Here is an 18,831-nt window from a genome sequence, read left to right on the forward strand (position 1 = left end):
GCAGGGTCTTTCTGAAGTCCTTTGATCAGCCCAGGTTAGGTTGCACCACGTCAGGGTCTTTCTGTAGTCCTTTGATCAGCCCAGGTTAGGTTGCACCACGGCAGGGTCTTTCTGAAGTCCTTTGATCAGCCCAGGTTAGGTTGCACCACGTCAGGGTCTTTCTGTAGTCCTTTGATCAGCCCAGGTTAGGTTGCACCACGGCAGGGTCTTTCTGTAGTCCTTTGGTCAGCCCAGGTTAGGTTGCACCACGGCAGGGTCTTTCTGTAGTCCTTTGATCAGCCCAGGTTAGGTTGCACCACGGCAGGGTCTTTCTGAAGTCCTTTGATCAGCCCAGGTTAGGTTGCACCACGGCAGGGTCTTTCTGAAGTCCTTTGATCAGCCCAGGTTAGGTTGCACCACGTTAGGGTCTTTCTGAAGTCCTTTGGTCAGCCCAGGTTAGGTTGCACCACGGCAGGGTCTTTCTGAAGTCCTTTGATCAGCCCAGGTTAGGTTGCACCACGGCAGGGTCTTTCTGTAGTCCTTTGGTCAGCCCAGGTTAGGTTGCACCACGTCAGGGTCTTTCTGAAGTCCTTTGGTCAGCCCAGGTTAGGTTGCACCACGGCAGGGTCTTTCTGAAGTCCTTTGATCATCCCATGTTAGGTTGCACCACGGCAGGGTCTTTCTGTAGTCCTTTGGTCAGCCCAGGTTAGGTTGCACCACGGCAGGGTCTTTCTGTAGTCCTTTGGTCAGCCCAGGTTAGGTTGCACCACGGCAGGGTCTTTATGAAGTCCTTTGGTCAGCCCAGGTTAGGTTGCACCACGGCAGGGTCTTTCTGTAGTCCTTTGGTCAGCCCAGATTAGGTTGCACCACGGCAGGGTCTTTATGAAGTCCTTTGGTCAGCCCAGGTTAGGTTGCACCACGGCAGGGTCTTTATGAAGTCCTTTGGTCAGCCCAGGTTAGGTTGCACCACGGTAGGATCTTTCTGAAGGACATGTGATTTTAAAGAGGATGATTGAAGTCCTTTGGTCAGTCGAGGTTAGGTTGCACCACGGCAGGGTCTTTATGAAGGACATGTGATTTTAAAGAGGATGATGTTTACTTTGCTGGAGAGACTCAGATAAGAACAGAGGTGGGACCTATACAGCATGAGTTCACATAGAAGTAAGTCAAAAGATGGGACCAAAGTATCACATCGAAAAATATTAATAGGAATCATTCAAGGCAATTTGAAAAATAAATGTTTTCAGCTGAGTTTTGAGAATGATCTGCACAATCTTCTCTCTTCCCTCCCCTCTCTCATAACTCTATCCTGTCCTCTCTCTTCCCTGCCCCCTCTCATAACTCTATCCTGTCCTCTCTCTTCCCTGCCCCCTCTCATAACTTGATCCTGTCCTCTCTCTTCCCTCCCCTCTCTCTTCCCTCCTCTCTCTTCCTCCTATCTGTCTTTCTCTCCTCTCACTTCCTCCTCTCTCTCTTCCTCACCTCTCTCTTCCTCCTATATCTATTTCTCTCCTCTCTCTTTCTCTCCTCTCTCTTCATCCCCTCTCTCTTTGCTCCCCTCTCTCTTCATCCCCTCTCTCTTTGCTCCCCTCTCTCTTCATCCCCTCTCTCTTTGCTCCCCTCTCTCTTCCTCCCCTCTCTCTTCCTCCCCTCTCTCTTCCCCACCCCTCTCTTCCTCCTATATCTCTTTCTGTCCTCTCTCTTCCTCACCTCTCTCTTCCTCCTATCTCTTTCTCTCCTCTCTCTTTCTCTCCTCTCTCTTTCTCCCCTCTCTCTTCCTTCCCTCTCTCTTCACTCTCCCCTCTCTCTTCCTCCCCTCTCTCTTGCTCCCCTCTCTCATCCTCCCCTCTCTCTTCCTTCCGTCTCTCTTCCTTCCTTCCCTCTCTCTTCCTACCCTCTCTCTTCGTTCCTCTCTCTCTTCCTCCCCTCTCTCTTTCTCCCCTCTCTCTTCCTCCCCTCTCTCTTTTTCCTCTCTCTCTTCCTCCCCTCTCTCTTCCTACCCTCTCTCTTCCTCCCCTCTCTCTTTCTCCTCTCTCTCTTGCTCCTCTCTCTCTTCCTTCCCTCTCTCTTCGTTCCCCTCTCTTCCTCCCCTCTCTCTTTCTCCCCCCTCTCTTCCTCCCCTCTCTCTTTCTCCCCTCTCTCTTCCTCCCCTCTCTCTTTCTCCTCTCTCTCTTCCTCCCCTCTCCCCTCTCTCTTCGCTTATAACTCACTTCCTTCACTCTCTATTCTATCCTTTCCCCTCTCTCTTCCCTCTCCCCCCCTTTCCTCTCTCTCTCCTCCCTCTCCTCTTCCTCTCCATTGCTCTGTTGTCCCTGCGTCTGGGCTGCAGTCCTCAGTCTGTAGAGACGCACAGTCTCTTCTCGTGGTCTCCATGTTCACAGTGATCACAGTGCAGGCCATCCCCAGCAGAACACAGCCCAGCAATGACGAGAACACTGCATAGTAAGTGGAATCGACAACAAGGGGATCTCTCTCAACGTAAATCAGATGGGTCTTAGTCACTGACACACGCGTCTTCATAGATGACAGCACACTAGTACTTCCCACGGTCCTCCAGTGAGACGTTAGAGAGCACCAAAGAGGAGTGAGGACTAGACGCATTCATTCGGCCCTCCATATCCTCAAATAATTTCTGCGTTGGCAGACATACAGTGTGTTTTGTGTGTCCATGATGACATCGTCCACCAGATCGCTCTGTCTGTACCATACAACCTCAGCAGGCTGAGTGAGATCAGCGTTACAGCTGAGAGCAGCTTCCCTTCCCTCTGAGGAGACTCGGACTTGCAGCACACCAGCAGGTCACAGCATTGAAGAATCCTGAAACCGCTAAAACATATACAGAAGCCTGTGTGGTTCAGCATCAGTGATGGGATGACCAGGGTGTAATTCCCTGACACTCTTCCATCCACCATCCACCATCCACCATCCACCATCCACCATCCACCATGCACCATGCACCATCCACCATCCACCATGCACCATCCACCATCCACCATCCACCATCCACCATCCACCATCCACCATCCACCATCCACCATCCACCATCCACCATCCACCATGCACCATCCACCATGCACCATCCACCATGCACCATCCACCATCCACCATCCACCATCCACCATGCACCATCCACCATCCACCATCCACCATCCACCATGCACCATCCACCATGCACCATCCACCATGCACCATCCACCATGCACCATCCACCATCCACCATGCACCATCCACCATCCACCATCCACCATCCACCATCCACCATCCACCATCCACCATGCACCATCCACCATCCACCATCCACCATGCACCATCCACCATGCACCATCCACCATCCACCATCCACCATGCACCATCCACCATCCACCATCCACCATGCACCATCCACCATCCACCATCCACCATCCACCATCCACCATCCACCATCCACCATGCACCATCCACCATCCACCATGCACCATCCACCATCCACCATCCACCATGTACATTTGAGGTTATCCTCAGAGGTGTTTTCACTCTAAACCTGCCAGTATGCAACTCTTCTCCACTGGGGTCAGTGTTAAAGCGAGGCACTGCATTTTCTCCCAATGAGCAATGGAGATACATTGCCTCAGGCCTCACTTCCATCAACTCCCTGTAAACACATTGCTGGGGCTCCAGTACCATTAAAACAAAAGATATCTTGTCCTCAGTGGTGAAGTTGGTGATACGTAGAGTGGAGCTGTTCTCAACCATTTGCCATCCCATTTCGTCCTCCAAGAAAGGTGCTAGGGAACTAATGATGTCCCAAATGTTCAAATATAACCACCGGGCAGTCACATTGTCACCACCCCTTGCCTTCCCACACAACAGGTCTACTGTCTCTCCTAACTAGATAAATGTTACAACTGGCTTCTTGCCTGTAGTTCTGCAAACGGTGAGGTCTATGTTCTTCTGTTTGGACCCTGTGCCATTTGTCCAGCACACCTTGTAATGCCCAGAGTCTGACTGAGTGAGGTTGTTGATCTGGAGATAAGAATTGTTCCTCAGATTCACAGATAGCTTTTAGACGATCCCATAAGTCTGCATCCAGGGTGGAATTCTCAGGTGAAGGGTTAGAGGTATTCACAGCAGCAGACTCTCTTCAGGTGAAGGGTTAGAGGTATTCACAGCAGCAGACTCTCTTCAGGTGAAGGGTTAGAGGTATTCACAGCAGCAGACTATCTTCAGGTGAAGGGTTAGAGGTATTCACAGCAGCAGACTCTCTTCAGGTGAAGGGTTAGAGGTATTCACAGCAGCAGACTCTCTTCAGGTGAAGGGTTAGAGGTATTCACAGCAGCAGACTATCTTCAGGTGAAGGGTTAGAGGTATTCACAGCAGCAGACTCTCTTCAGGTGAAGGGTTAGAGGTATTCACAGCAGCAGACTCTCTTCAGGTGAAGGGTTAGAGGTATTCACAGCAGCAGACTCTCTTCAGGTGAAGGGTTAGAGGTATTGACAGCAGCAGACTCTCTTCAGGTGAAGGGTTAGAGGTATTCACAGCAGCAGACTCTCTTCAGGTGAAGGGTTAGAGGTATTCACAGCAGCAGACTATCTTCAGGTGAAGGGTTAGAGGTATTCACAGCAGCAGACTCTCTTCAGGTGAAGGGTTAGAGGTATTCACAGCAGCAGACTCTCTTCAGGTGAAGGGTTAGAGGTATTCACAGCAGCAGACTCTCTTCAGGTGAAGGGTTAGAGGTATTGACAGCAGCAGACTCTCTTCAGGTGAAGGGTTAGAGGTATTCACAGCAGCAGAGGTATTCACAGCAGCAGACTCTCTTCAGGTGAAGGGTTAGAGGTATTCACAGCAGCAGACTCTTCAGGTGAAGGGTTAGAGGTATTCACAGCAGCAGACTCTCTTCAGGTGAAGGGTTAGAGGTATTCACAGCAGCAGACTCTCTTCAGGTGAAGGGTTAGAGGTATTCACAGCAGCAGACTCTCTTCAGGTGAAGGGTTAGAGGTATTCACAGCAGCAGACTCTCTTCAGGTGAAGGGTTAGAGGTATTCACAGCAGCAGACTCTCTTCAGGTGAAGGGTTAGAGGTATTCACAGCAGCAGACTCTCTTCAGGTGAAGGGTTAGAGGTATTCACAGCAGCAGACTCTCTTCAGGTGAAGGGTTAGAGGTATTGACAGCAGCAGACTCTCTTCAGGTGAAAGGGTTCACAGCAGCAGACTATCTTCAGGTGAAGGGTTAGAGGTATTCACAGCAGCAGACTCTCTTCAGGTGAATGGTTAGAGGTATTCACAGCAGCAGACTATCTTCAGGTGAAGGGTTAGAGGTATTCATAGCAGCAGACTCTCTTCAGGTGAAGGGTTAGAGGTATTCACAGCAGCAGACTCTCTTCAGGTGAAGGGTTAAAGGTATTCACAGCAGCAGACTCTCTTCAGGTGAAGGGTTAGAGGTATTCACAGCAGCAGACTCTCTTCAGGTGAAGGGTTAGAGGTATTCACAGCAGCAGACTATCTTCAGGTGAAGGGTTAGAGGTATTCACAGCAGCAGACTCTCTTCAGGTGAAGGGTTAGAGGTATTCACAGCAGCAGACTCTCTTCAGGTGAAGGGTTAGAGGTATTCACAGCAGCAGACTATCTTCAGGTGAAGGGTTAGAGGTATTCACAGCAGCAGACTCTCTTCAGGTGAAGGGTTAGAGGTATTCACAGCAGCAGACTCTCTTTAGCTGAGGATCTGGTGATCAACCAGTAGTCTTCACCTACAGGAGTCGTGGAAAAGGAGGATTCTTCACCTTGTTCTTTCATTTCATAGGCATCAACGGCCAGTAGAATGCTGAGCTTTGTGACTGAAGCCATTCTGCTGCAAAATGTCTGTTCAATAGTTGGAACACACTCAGTGGGTGCTTCTGTGGTAAGACGTGACAAGCTAATAGCTTCATACATTCACCCTCATTTATCTTTCCCCTGGATGCTGCAGTGCTAGAGACCTCACGGAGTTGAGCTCCATATCCACTCATCGTCTTTCCTGTGAGTCGTTGATAAATGGACATTTCCGAGCAGAGTGTGCTGAGTTGTTAGATCAGGAACTAAATGCCTATTGGAGGAGGGAGAAGTGAATTATATTATGTTAGATTGTCACTGATTGAAAATGCTGATGGTGACAGAAACACACCAGGGATGTATAGCCTCAGTTTGTGTAGGTGGCATCCTATTCCCTATAGGCCATATACACCCTATTCCCTATGGGCCTTGATCAAAAGTAGTGCACTGCATAGGGAATATGGTGCCATTAGGACGCAGCCCAGTGTGGGTGTCATATTGCATAACTGTCAACTGGAAATGTGTTTAGTAATGATGATTTCACCATCTTATTACTAATACTAACCTGTCCGAGGCGATTTCATGCACACTCTCTCGTCTAAATGTTTCAAATCAGTTCACAAAACACTATTTGTGAACATAACTGAAATATGTGAAATAAGCATGTCTAGCACAGGTGAACTACACATGGTGATGAGTAACCTTGACAACACCTGAAGAATCGTGTTAGCAGATTAGTCACACACACACAACACCACTCACATAGTTGAGTACAAAAAACCCATTTCCATCCAGGCATTCATGTGCCTCATTTATTGCAATAGAGTGAGACAGTGCATGTTTTATTACAGTAGTAGTGGGGTGGTAACCTTGTGATGTGCATCAGGTAGAGATGCTTTGGGGTCAGAGCAGTAGAACAGTCATTGAGTTGGAGACGGTAAGAGTTGGGTCATAAAACAATACTATACAAAATGCTGCAATCACAAATATTTCCTGTCTACAGATACAGCTGAGAGAGACAGCATGATAAAGGTACAGAACAGGAGCCTGGTGCACTGCACTGTACAGTACAAGTACAGACTGATACGCTGTCTGTCGTGACGGCTGTTAAGACCACTGGACATGCAAGTTGAGGTGGAATTTGAGATGCAGGAAGTGCGACATCCACACGTTTATGGTCTCTTGGTACTTCACTTTCCTGTTTCTCAAAGAAAGGGTTTAGGGGTGGACGAGTCAGAGGACAGTCTTATCCGCGGGTTGTGATGGAGATCCCGGCCGGTCGGAACTTCATCTCAGTAAAGGGAATGGACGAGTCTTTGCCCTTCCAGTCTATCCACACCACACCCTATAACACAGCACAAGAGTTACGTTCATTTAGTAGATGAGTTGACAAAACTTAAATTCAGTTACAGGAGTGGATAGGAGTTGACAGCAGATGACACAACATCAAATAAGAAGTCTGTTCAAATCATAGAGATAGATAGAGGACTCTAGTGCCTAAAAGCCCGTCTTAGCGTGGGCATCGTCATTGAGAAATTTCACCATTTTGAAGTAGTCAACTGGGTGGGACTGGGTGGGATCAGCCAATGAATTATACATGAGCAAACATTCCATAACTGCAGGTGGCCGTAGATCACCAACCGTGGCTTTATATCAGTTCAAACAACACACTCTATGTGGCAGTAGATCACCAACCGTGGCTTTATATCTGTTCAAACAATACACTATATGTGGCAGTAGATCACCAACCTTGGCTTTATATCTGTTCAAACAACACACTCTATGTGGCAGTAGATCACCAACCGTGGCTTTATATCTGTTCAAACAACACTCTATGTGGCAGTAGATCACCAACCGTGGCTTTATATCTGTTCAAACAGTAGAACACTTTATATCTGTTCTCTCTATGTGGCAGTAGATCACCAACCGTGGCTTTATATCTGTTCAAACAATACACTCCATGTGTAGGCAGCTTTATATCTGTTCAAACAACACATCATGTGGCCAACCGTGGCTTTATATCTGTTCAAACAACACACTCCATGTGGCAGTAGATCACCAACCGTGGCTTTATATCTGTTCAAACAACACACTCTATGTGGCAGTAGATCACCAACAGTAGATCACCAACCTTGGCTTTATATCTGTTCAAACAACACACTCTGTAGATCAAACCGTGGCTTTATATCTGTTCAAACAACACACTCCATGTGGCAGTAGATCACCAACCTTGGCTTTATATCTGTTCAAACAACACACTCTATGTGGCAGTAGATCACCAACCGTGGCTTTATATCTGTTCAAACAACACACTATATGTGGCAGTAGATCACCAACCTTGGCTTTATATCTGTTCAAACAACACACTATGTGGCAGTAGATCACCAACCGTGGCTTTATATCTGTTCAAACAACACACTCTATGTGGCAGTAGATCACCAACCGTGGCTTTATATCTGTTCAACTCCACAACACCGTGGCTTTATACTGTTCAAACAACACTCTATGTGGCAGTAGATCACCAACCGTGGCTTTATATCTGTTCAAACAACACACTCTATATGTGGCAGTAGATCACCAACCGTGGCTTTATATCTGTTCAAACAACACACTCCATGTGGCAGTAGATCACCAACCTTGGCTTTATATCTGTTCAAACAACACACTCTATGTGGCAGTAGATCACCAACCGTGGCTTTATATCTGTTCAAACAACACACTCTCAGTAGATGTGGTTCAAACAACACACTCAGTAGATCACCAACCTTGGCTTTATATCTGTTCAAACAACACACTCTATGTGGCAGTAGATCACCAACCGTGGCTTTATATCTGTTCAAACAACACACTCTATGTGGCAGTAGATCACCAACCGTGGCTTTATATCTGTTCAAACAACACACTCTATGTGGCAGTAGATCACCAACCGTGGCTTTATATCTGTTCAAACAACACACTCTATGTGGCAGTAGATCACCAACCGTGGCTTTATATCTGTTCAAACAACACACTCCATGTGGCAATGTGCACCTTTTCAGTTTGTTTACCAACTCCATGTGGCAATGTGAAGTTTAGTAGAATAAAAAAAGTAATTAATTCAAAATGAAGATGGCCTTAATGGTGCTGTCCATGCGCTCACAGATGCCATAATTGAACAGATACACAGAAGAGTCCTCTATCATTCTCTATGGATCAATTTGAAACACTGGAGATGTGGTGCAGTGTTTATAGCATATCAGCATTGGGGTGCTGTCTTGCAATAGCAAAGACCTGGAAAGGTACTGTAATCAAAATGTCAAAGCAACGACAAAAGCACTTAGTGGGATGATACTGGTACTAGTGGTACCTGGTTGTTGCTGTTGGTGCCATAGAGGCCATTGAGGTTGGTCTTGTAGCAGTTTTTGTACCACCAGCCGCCCATGTAGGCCCTGGCACAGTGGATGCCCAGGGGAGGGGTTCCTTGTCTCTGGTGGAGAATGGGCGCCCGTTGTGGTACTTCATGGAGTCACCTTATAGACGTGACGAGGAAGAAGAAACAAGTACAACATTTACATTTACAGGTCATTTGTAGAGTGACTGTCCTCACAAATTGGTGACCAATCCCAGCCACTTTACAATAGTGCATCTAAACTTCAGTAAGGACCAATCCACCCTCCACTTCTTAGTAAAATGTTTACTTTAGTGAAATTATGTGAATGGGATTGACCTCGTATTGAATATCTGTTTGTGAGCTATTTGAGTTTTGGTTCCTCAACCTTAAGCACCTGCTCTGCTAGGCTCTGTCCTCACATTCTATCTTGGCTAGTGTACATTCTGCTCTGCTAGGCTCTGTCCTCACATTCTATCTTGGCTAGTGTACATTCTGCTCTGCTAGGCTCTGTCCTCACATTCTATCTTGGCTAGTGTACATTCTGCTCTGCTAGGCTCTGTCCTCACATTCTATCTTGGCTAGTGTACATAGGCTCTGTCCTCACATTATATCTTGGCTAGTGTACATTCTGCTCTGCTAGGCTCTGTCCTCACATTCTATCTTGGCTAGTGTACATTCTGCTCTGCTAGGCTCTGTCCTCACATTCTATCTTGGCTAGTGTACATTCTGTCCTCACATTCTATCTTGGCTAGTGTACATTCTGCTCTGCTAGGCTCTGTCCTCACTATCTTGGCTATCTCTGCTCTGCTAGGCTCTGTCCTCACATTCTGTACATTCTGCTCTAGGCTCTGTCCTCACATTCTATCTCTAGTGTACATTCTGCTCTGCTAGGCTCTGTCCTCACATTCTATCTTGGCTAGTGTCCTCACATTCTGTACATTCTGCTAGGCTCTGTCCTCACATTCTATCTTGGCTAGTGTACATTCTGCTCTGCTAGGCTCTGTCCTCACATTCTATCTTGGCTAGTGTACATTCTGCTCTGCTAGGCTCTGTCCTCACATTCTATCTTGGCTAGTGTACATTCTGCTCTGCTAGGCTCTGTCCTCACATTCTATCTTGGCTAGTGTACATTCTGCTCTGCTAGGCTCTGTCCTCACATTATATCTTGGCTAGTGTACATTCTGCTCTGCTAGGCTCTGTCCTCACATTCTATCTTGGCTAGTGTACATTCTGCTCTCTGCTCTGTCCTCACATTCTATCTTGGCTGTACATTCTGCTCTGCTAGGCTCTGTCACATTCTGCTCCTGCTAGGCTCTGTCCTCACATTCTATCTTGGCTAGTGTACATTCTCTGCTCTGCTCACATTCTATCTTCTGTACATTCTGCTCTCACATCCTCACATTCTATCTTGGCTAGTGTACATTCTGCTCTGCTAGGCTCTGTCCTCACATTCTATCTTGGCTAGTGTACATTCTGCTCTGCTAGGCTCTGTCCTCACATTCTATCTTGGCTAGTGTACATTCTGCTCTGCTAGGCTCTGTCACATTCTATCTTGGCTAGTGTACATTCTGCTCTGCTAGGCTCTGTCCTCACATTCTATCTTGGCTAGTGTACATTCTGCTCTGCTAGGCTCTGTCCTCACATTCTATCTTGGCTAGTGTACATTCTGCTCATAGGCTCTGCTATCTGCTAGGCTCTGTCCTCACATTCTATCTTGGCTAGTGTACATTCTGCTCTGCTAGGCTCTGTCCTCACATTCTATCTTGGCTAGTGTACATTCTGCTCTGCTAGGCTCTGTCCTCACATTCTATCTTGGCTAGTGTACATTCTGCTCTGCTAGGCTCTGTCCTCACATTCTATCTTGGCTAGTGTACATTCTGCTCTGCTAGGCTCTGTCCATTCTATCTTGGCATTCTATCTTAGGCTCTGTCCTCACATTCTATCTTGGCTGTACATTCTGCTCTGCTAGGCTCTGTCCTCACATTCTATCTTGGCTAGTGTACATTCTGCTCTGCTAGGCTCTGTCCTCACATTCTATCTTGGCTAGTGTACATTCTGCTCTGCTAGGCTCTGTCCTCACATTCTATCTTGGCTGGTGTACATTCTGCTCTGCTAGGCTCTGTCCTCACATTCTATCTTGGCTAGTGTACATTCTGCTCTGCTAGGCTCTGTCCTCACATTCTATCTTGGCTAGTGTACATTCTGCTCTGCTAGGCTCTGTCCTCACATTCTATCTTGGCTAGTGTACATTCTGCTCTGCTAGGCTCTGTCCTCACATTCTATCTTGGCTGGTGTACACATTCTATCTTGGCTGGTGTACATTCTGCTCTGCTAGGCTCTGTCCTCACATTCTATCTTGGCTAGTGTACATTCTGCTCTGCTAGGCTCTGTCCTCACATTCTATCTTGGCTACATTCTGCTCTGCTAGGCTCTGTCCTCACATTCTATCTTGGCTAGTGTACATTCTGCTCTGCTAGGCTCTGTCCTCACATTCTATCTTGGCTAGTGTACATTCTGCTCTGCTAGGCTCTGTCCTCACATTCTATCTTGGCTAGTGTACATTCTGCTCTGCTAGGCTCTGTCCTCACATTCTATCTTGGCTAGTGTACATTCTGCTCTGCTAGGCTCTGTCCTCACATTCTATCTTGGCTAGTGTACATTCTGCTCTGCTAGGCTCTGTCCTATCATTCTGTACATTCTGCTCTGCTAGGCTCTGTCCTCACATTCTATCTTGGCTAGTGTACATTCTGCTCTGCTAGGCTCTGTCCTCACATTCTTGGCTAGTGTACATTCTATCTTGGCTAGTGTACATTCTGCTCTGCTAGGCTCTGTCCTCACATTCTATCTTGGCTAGTGTACATTCTGCTCTGCTAGGCTCTGTCCTCACATTCTATCTCTGGCTAGTGTACATTCTGCTCTGCTAGGCTCTGTCCTCACATTCTATCTTGGCTAGTGTACATTCTGCTCTGCTAGGCTCTGTCCTCACATTCTATCTTGGCTAGTGTACATTCTGCTCTGCTAGGCTCTGTCCTCACATTCTATCTTGGCTAGTGTACATTCTGCTCTGCTAGGCTCTGTCCTCATTCATTCTATCTTGGCTAGTGTACATTCTGCTCTGCTAGGCTCTGTCCTCACATTCTATCTCTTAGGCTCTGTCCTCACATTCTAGTGTACATTCTGCTCTGCTAGGCTCTGTCCTCACATTCTATCTTGGCTAGTGTACATCCTTTACCTGCAGTGCCGGTGTATCCAGACACCTCGATGGCGTAGTGTTTGTCCATTCTACTGAGTCGATGGTGAAGCTGGAGTAATGGGCGTAGGCCGTATCGTTGCCTGAATGCAGGTCCACTCTCAGGCTCACTGGGCCCATGCTGGTCAGGTTGTGAAGCAGCTCATTACCTGGATGGATGAGAGACAGAGAGAGAGAGAAGATTAGGACATCATTTAAAACATATACTATGTACTCTATGTTCAAGCTGTGAGCTTAGAGTACATACTGTACGCTTTGGTAGTAGCCTCCCTTTTGATACAGTTAGCATGGTTGGGGTCAATTCCATTTCAATGGTGAGGGTGGGTAAAGAAGGAGGAATCTGGATATGCAGTCATTGTTTTAGCATTACCCACAGAGTTTTTAAACTACGGAGCGCGACATGGCTCAATGTGCCAGTAAATCAGCACAATTTACTTTTCCATTTATGTTTTTTCAAATTGCCACCATCTTGGAGATTTACTGAAGCTAATGCAGATTCCAAACAAGAATAATGGAAACCACTGTATAATAGGACGAACTTAGCAAATGAGGTATTCATGGTAAGTACATGGGGCATCCATCTTCATTCATGTCCTCTATTCAGTCAATTCAAGAAGTGGACTGAAAATCCTATTTAAAAATGTTCTCATAGAGAAGGATTAAAGAAAATTTGAAAATGTATTTGTTTACTTCCTGAATTTACTGAAATGATAATAGAAATGGCCCCAATGAACTACAGTTTCCTGTTTGTCCTCTTCTGAGGACTTTGAGTGGATCAGCAGTATTGAGCTGAACCTTACCGAGCCAGAAGTCCTCGCTAAGGTTTCCAAAGCCATTAGTGTAGTCACTCCAGGTTCTGAAGAAATCTGTCTTCCCGTTCATTCTCCTCTGGAACACCTACAGTATGCAACACATTCACAAAGCTGATATTGGAAACAGACAGACTCACCATAGAAAATAAATATGCATAGATGTCACATTCATAGCCATTCTATCATTCCCCCACGTACTATGTCCAACAAAATGTAGCTATTCAAAGGAAATGTGATTGTCAAGGAATCAGATGGCTGATGATTGAGAGAGAGAGAGAGAGAGAGAGAGAGAGAGAGAGAGAGAGAGAGAGAGAGAGAGAGAGAGAGAGAGAGAGAGAGAGAGAGAGAGAGAGAGAGAGAGAGAGAGAGAGAGAGAGAGAGAGAGAGAGAGAGAGAGAGAGAGAGAGAGAGAGAGAGAGAGAGAGAGAGAGAGAGACTGACAGAGAGACAGAGAGAGAGATAGAGAGACAGAGAGACAGAGAAACAGAGAGAGAGAGAGACAGAGAGAGAGAGAGAGAGACAGAGAGAGAGAGAGAGAGAGAGAGAGAGAGAGAGAGAGAGAGAGAGAGAGACAGAGAGAGAGAAGCCATGTATCTTACCGTCCAGCCTCCTCCCTCAGTCTCCATGTCACAGTAGACTCTGACTGCCTTCCCTTCCTTGCCCTCTGGGTAAAGATCCACCTCTCCTGACTGGAGCGCTCCGTTCAGCAGCTCCTGGGAACACTCCGTGGGGAATGGGAAGCGCAGTTTTCCTGAGCCGAGGGGATACAATTACTATAAGATTACTATACAATTACTACAACGTTACTATACAATTACTATACAACTACTATAAGATTACTATACAATTACTATACGATTACTGTACAATTACTACAACATTACTATACAATTACTATACTATACAATTACTATAAGATTACTATACAATTACTATACGATTACTATAACATTACTATACAATTACTACAACATTACTATACAATTACTATAAGATTACTATAACATTACTATACAATTACTACATTCTCTGTAAAAGATAAGTAACCCTGTTGCCTTGAGTTGATGAAATGGAGAGACTCATGTGCAAAGTACATTTTCAAAATTCACTGCTGGTCTGTAACACCTACCTGTGATAAACTCAGTGGTGACAATAGATGTGTACTGCCCCTCTCTCTCTCCCTGTACCAGCACCGTGTACTTAGACATAGAGAACAGTCCAGTCAGCTTGTACTCCGTCACCGTGGAGTCCAGAATCACCTCCTGGGGAGATAGAGGGCCAGAGAAACAGATGTTTGAAACTGTCTTACCTCATGCACTGTTGTTTCACCTCATATAGTCCGTCCCAAATGGCACCCTATTTCCTATATAGTGCACTACTTTTGACTATGGGCCCTGGGTAAAAGTAGTACACTATAGGAATGTGGTCATTTGGGACGCATCATTGTATACAGATGCAGGATCTTCATTTGATAGTATTTTTACATTTCCTTGGAATTTGAGGTTTAAAAAGTCTTCTGAAGCTTGTAATTTCCAATTTCAGACTTGATTTTCCCTTAAGAAAAAATGTATCAGCCCTTATAAAAATGTCCATTACTTATAATAAACATAATTCACAGTTTCTGTTGCGGCAGGATTATTTTCCTGCTGTAGCAAACTGGCTCAAATGAAGATCCTACATCTGTAGCATTGGTATACAATATAGTAGCAGTATAGTTGTGGTATTAAGTTCATACGAATGTATCATGTGAGGAATAAAGCTCACCTTGACCTCCTCTCCTGCCGTCTGATAGGTCACTCTGTATCTGCTGAACGCAACACTGGGGGATTTCCATGATACAACAGCAGAACGAGCGCCCACCTCACCGGCCTTTACAGCTGAAGGACAAACCATCACACATACAGGTACGTTCTGTCCTGGTTCTTTTCCCTATACAGTAGGACCTCAGAAATACCAACGAGTCGGGAATAGAGGTCGTGTTGTAACTTTGACCGGTAACTCTGAGCTTCAGATCTTTGAGGTTCTACGCTGTAGTTACATGTGATGTTGTGCAGTGTGTCTCCCCCTGTTTACTCACCACTGGCCGTTGTGAAGGTGGTAGTGATGGCTGTGCTCTGCAGACTGTCTTTCTGACTCAGGGCTTTGACTGTGTACACGGTGTCTCTCTGCAGCCCTCTCAGCTGCTGCTCTACTGAGTTACCAGACACCATCACTGTCACTGTTACATTGGGAGCTGTGGGAGAGACGAGGGAGGAGGGACAGGGGATGCAGCTTAGGCTGGATTACAGCTTGGAACGTGAGTAGAACAGTATACAATGTACAGGTGTAGTTATACTAGCTATGGTACATAGTATATACTACATGAGGTTGGTGGCACCTTAATTGGGGAGGATGGGCTCGTGACTGGAGTAGTTCCTATGTGTTTGATGCCATTCCCTTTGCTCCCTTCCAGACACTGTTATGAGTCGTCCTCCCCTCTGCAGCCTCCACTGGTCTACAGTGCCTTCTGAAAGTATTCAGACCCCTTGACTTTTTCCACATATAGTTACGTGACAGCCTTATTATAAAATTGATTCAATAGATTTTTCCCTAATCAATCTACACACAATACCCCATAATGCCAAAACAAAAATATATATATATTTTTTTGCTAATTTATATATATATATATAAAAATAAATATATTTACATTCAGAACCTTTACTCAGTACTTTGTTGAAGCAACTTTGGCAGTGATTACAGCATCAAGTCTTCTTGGGTCTGATGCTACAAGCTTGGCACACTTGTTTTTGAAGGTGAACCTTCGCCCCAGTCTGAGGTCCTGAGCGCTCTGGAGCAGGTTTTTATCAAGGTTCTCTCTGTACTTTGCTCCGTTAATCTTTTCCTTGATCCTGACTAGTCTCCCAGTCCCTGCCGTTGAAAACATCCCCACAGCATGATGCTGCCTCCACCATGCTTCACTGTAGGGATGCTGCCAGGTTTCCTCCAGATGTGACGCTTGGCATTCAAGCCAAAGAGTTAAATCTTGGTTTCATCAGACCAGAGAATCTTGTTTCTCATGGTCTGAGAGTCTTTTGGCAAACTCCAAGCGGGCTGTCATGTGCCTTCTACTGAGGAGTGGCTTCCGTCTGGCCACTCTCCCATAAAGGCCTGATTGGTGGAGTGCAGCAGAGATGGTTGTCCTTCTGGAAGGTTCTCAGAGGAACTCGGAGCTCTGTCAGAGTGACCATCGGGTTCTTGGTCACAACCCTGACCAAGGCTCTTTTCCCCCGATTGGTCAGTTTGGTCAGGTGGCCAGCTCAAGGAAGAGTCTTGGTGATTCCAAACTTCTTCATTTAAGAGTGATGGAGGCCACTGTGTTCTTGGGGATCTTCAATTCTGCAGACAGTTTTTGGTACCCTTCCTCAGATCTGTGCCTCGACACAATCCTGTCTCGGAGCTCTATGGACAATTCCGTTGACCTCATGGCTTGGTTTTTGTTCTGACATGCACTGTCAACTGTGGGACCTTATATATACAGGTGTGTGCCTTTCCAAATCATGTCCAATCAATTGAATTTACCACAGGTGGACTCCAATGAAGTTGTTTTATTCTTTATTTAACTAGGATGATCAATGGAAATAGGATGCACCTGAGCTCAATTTCGAGTCTCATAGCAAAAATTTCCAAAAACCTGTTTTCACTTAGTCATTATGGGTTATTGTGTGTAGATTGATGAGGATTTTTTTTTAATAATAAGGCTGTAACGTAACAAAATGTGTAAAAAGTCAAGGGGTCTGAATACTTTCTGAAGGAACTGTATAACTACAGTTATACTACTGTATGTATGTTCACCGTATCTTTTCATCAGGAAACTCACTTCTTGCAGACTCATAACTGATGATGAAGCGGTCTACTTGGCCCATGGCGGGGGTCCATTGCAGCACTGCCTTGGTATCTGTTACGTTCATTGCTTGGAGAACAGTTGGAGGGGCAGGTACTACAGTCCAAAGACAATGTGTTTTACATGGTGAATTTAGCTAAATAACAATTATTGATATGCCTTTATGTCATGTTTTAAAACACTTAATTGTTGTCATATTGCAGGACAAGACAATTGAAACTGTGGGTAAGAATAAGGCAAATCGTTCTGCACTCCACGTCCAAAGCAGAATGCATGATGATGTACTGTAATGGTGAGTTGCTACAGCACATTAGATCTAGGTAAGTGTGGTGATCACCTGTGGTCATGATGGCAATGAGGGGATCACTCTCTCTCTTCCCCATGATGGACATCACACTGACCTCGTACGTGGCCCCCGAGGACAGCTTGGACAGAGACACCTGGGACTGCAGGGAATCCACAGACACAGAACCACTCTCTCCTGTCAGGATGACAGACACACAACCACTCTCTCCTGTCAGGATGACAGACACAGAACCACTCTCTCCTGTCAGGATGACAGACACAGAACCACTCTCTCCTGTCAGGATGACAGATACACAACCACTCTCTCCTGTCATGATGACAGACATACTGTAGACACAGAACCACTCTCTCCTGTCATGATGACAGACATACTGTAGACACAGAACCACTCTCTCCTGTCATGATGACAGACATACTGTAGACACAGAACCACTCTCTCCTGTCAGGATGACAGACACACAACCACTCTCTCCTGTCAGGATGACAGACACAGAACCACTCTCTCCTGTCAGGATGACAGACACACAACCACTCTCTCCTGTCAGGATGACAGATACACAACCACTCTCTCCTGTCATGATGACAGACATACTGTAGACACAGAACCACTCTCTCCTGTCATGATGACAGACATACTGTAGACACAGAACCACTCTCTCCTGTCATGATGACAGACATACTGTAGACACAGAACCACTCTCTCCTGTCAGGATGACAGACATACTGTAGACACAGAACCACTCTCTCCTGTCAGGATGACAGACATACTGTAGACACAGAACCACTCTCTTCTGTCATGATGACAGACATACTGTAGACACACAACCACTCTCTTCTGTCATGATGGCAGACACAGAACCACTCTCTACTGTCATGATGACAGACATACTGTAGACACAGAACCACTCTCTCCTGTCAGGATGACAGACACAGAACCACTCCCTCCTGTCATGATGACAGACACAGAACCACTCTCTCCTGTCAGGATGACAGACAGACACAGAACCACTCTCTCCTGTCAGGATGACAGACACAGAACCACTCTCTCCTGTCAGGATGACAGACACAGAACCACTCTCTCCTGTCAGGATGACAGACAGACACAGAACCACTCTCTCCTGTCATGATGACAGACATACTGTAGACACACAACCACTCTCTCCTGTCAGGATGACAGACAGACACAGAATCACTCTCTCCAGTCATGATGACAGACAGACACAGAACCACTCTCTCCTGTCATGATGACAGACACAGAACCACTCTCTCCTGTCAGGATGACAGACAGACACAGAACCACTCTCTCCTGTCAGGATGACAGACAGACACAGAACCACTCTCTCCTGTCAGGATGACAGACAAACACAGAACCACTTTCTCCTGTCAGGATGACAGACAGACACAGAACCACTCTCTTCTGTCAGGATGACAGACAAACACAGAACCA

The 18,831-nt window shown here is 46.1% G+C and overlaps 1 pseudogene; it reads right to left on the reverse strand.

Moving 5' to 3' along the window:
• Window positions 1–6,547: 6,547 nt before the first annotated feature.
• LOC127922153 (tenascin-like) lies at window positions 6,548–18,756 on the reverse strand (annotated as a pseudogene).
• Between the last annotated feature and the right edge of the window lie 75 nt (window positions 18,757–18,831).

The sequence above is a fragment of the Oncorhynchus keta genome, unplaced genomic scaffold, assembly GCF_023373465.1.
Source record: "Oncorhynchus keta strain PuntledgeMale-10-30-2019 unplaced genomic scaffold, Oket_V2 Un_contig_24729_pilon_pilon, whole genome shotgun sequence".
Lineage (NCBI taxonomy): Eukaryota > Metazoa > Chordata > Actinopteri > Salmoniformes > Salmonidae > Oncorhynchus > Oncorhynchus keta.